Below are 2364 nucleotides of genomic sequence, written 5' to 3'. Positions count from 1 at the left end.
TTGTAACCGGGTAGTTACAATTTGAAATAGATCTGCCAAAATCAAGTTTATATTCTCCATAAACTTTTTACTGTCTCTTATTGCTGTCTCTGTTCTTTTAACTGTACCGGTGAGGTGTTGCAAATGCTCTGCCGGTGTTTTCTGTTCTTGTATCAGTGCCTCGGATATTTCCTTCCGCAATGATGCTAGACAGTCCAATCTTGGACTTAGTTTTAATTTCAAATGCTTTGCCTTATTCGCTATTCTCTCCTTTTCTCTTTCTAACATAAGTAACTCTTCCTCAAAATTTATTATCTTTTGCTCAAAAACTGATAATGTATCAGGTGAGTTAACAAAATTATCAGCAAGTTTATTGATTTCATCCTGTACCTTGCTTATTTTCTTATCTATGTCTACTGTCAAAAAGTTTGTCTTGTAGGTGTCTTTGTATAGAGTTTTATATTCCTTTAATAAGTTGCACAGTTCCGGTAGAAGTGTGTCAAATTCCCTAGTACACTTCTTTATCTGATCTTCAAAGAATTTTTGCTTTTCAATTTCTACCTTGTCCTTCAATGTCTCTTCCTTTATTTTCTTAATGTTCTCAGTGATGTATTTACACAAAGTATCAAGTTGTCCTAAAGAATCTTTATTGTCTATATTACAGTTAGGAGCAATTACCTTCAAAATTGGGATTGTGTCATCTATAGCTTTATAAGCTTGTGAATTACAATCTGTTATCTTTTTGATTGAATCTAAATGTACTTCTGTTACATTTGTTGGTTTGTGGCCTGCTGAGGAGGAACCAACATTCTAAATTCCGCCGGTGGAAGAAGTAACCAAGCTTGTTGTGACCTCTGGTAGGTTTGTTTGTGTTTGCATTTCTTTAAGCAATGGTTTGTGTACTTCTGTAGTTGCTGGTTGCACTGTCTCCTCATGAACCTGTTCCGGAGCCTGTTCCTGTTGCTGTTGCTCTTCATGTTGCACTGTCTCAGTGTGAGTTCCTGTCTGTTGCTCTTTGTCATCTGTCGGCTTCTCTCGTGTGTTATTAGTTTGCTCAGCTACCGGTGGCTCACTAGCCATTTCAGTCTTACCAGTTGTATCTTTGTCTACCACAATGTTGATCTTTTGTGTATTAATATCTACTATGTATAAGACTTCAGGATTAGGATTGACATCCTCTACATCCATACTTTCAACTGCCGGTTGATCTTCTGTAGTTGCTGTTACCGGTGATGTAAAAGGAGGTGGGGGTAAGTTGTCTTTTACTTCGATACTCGGAGGTCCACCAACCTTTCCTTTTCCTATGTCTCTTTCTTTCTGATATACCTTTATTGGTTTGGGGTTCCTGTATTCTTCCTGTTTTTCTTTTTCAACTAGGAATATATCGGATCCATTTTCTGTTTCTTCAGTCACCTCATTGACTCTTCCAACCATTAATGCAATGTGCCGGTGTGCAGTAGAGAATACTGATCGGTTGGCTTCAACAATTAAATTATCAGTTTCTTTAGGTGAGTTCACTGGGTACACAACAAGTAGCTTTTCTATCTTGATTTTCTTGTCAAGTTCTATTACTACTTGTCTCCTTGCTTCCAGTCTTTTGAACAGTTCATTTGGTACTTCATCTACAACTTCCATCAAAAATTTCTTATACATGTCCATATGCAATATAACATTGTTTTCTACTTGTTCTTTTTCATCTGTAGTCAGAGTGTCATACAATTTTTGTATATTCTTCAGTTTCCCTTCCTCTGTAATTTCATTCAATAGTATGTCAAGAGGAGCCAGGTTTTGTTTTGTTCTCTTCTTCTTCTTGGGTGTCAGTTTCTTCTTAAGTGTAGTCTTCTTAACCGGAGATCTCACTGCTTGTTGTTTCTGTCTTGTCCTCCTAGGTGAGGGTGCGGTTGCCGGTGAGGGATCTCTTTTCCTTACAACTCTTTTGAAAGCTGCAGGCATGTCACTCTCCGAAGAAGTGCCTACCGGTGATAGATGAGTCTTAGGCTGTAGAGTTCCTAGCTCATCCTCAGTGATACCGGTTTGCTTTAACACATCTTCTTTAATAGCCTTTGCTTGTCTAGAGCCTCTTCTCACAACTGCCTCGACCTTTTTCACTCTCTTCTTAGATTGTATTTGTTTTTCTATAGTCTCAGCACTACCAAATACTTCTTCCTTTGGTTTGTTTGGTGCTTCCAGAAGTGCTTTAGCATAAGTCTCAATTATATGATCATTTGTCTCATAGCCCATCTCTGTTACTCAGATTGTTCTTGGGATGACTGCTTCCATCCAGATTTCATCCTTTTTGATTACAAAACATATTTCATCCTTGTACTTGTCAACAATCTTTTGTGATAATCTAATTCTCTTCTTCATTTTGGCCTTAATATCGTT

The sequence above is a fragment of the Cryptomeria japonica genome, chromosome 11, assembly GCF_030272615.1.
Source record: "Cryptomeria japonica chromosome 11, Sugi_1.0, whole genome shotgun sequence".
NCBI lineage: Eukaryota > Viridiplantae > Streptophyta > Pinopsida > Cupressales > Cupressaceae > Cryptomeria > Cryptomeria japonica.
Note: the sequence above shows the minus strand (reverse complement) of the source record.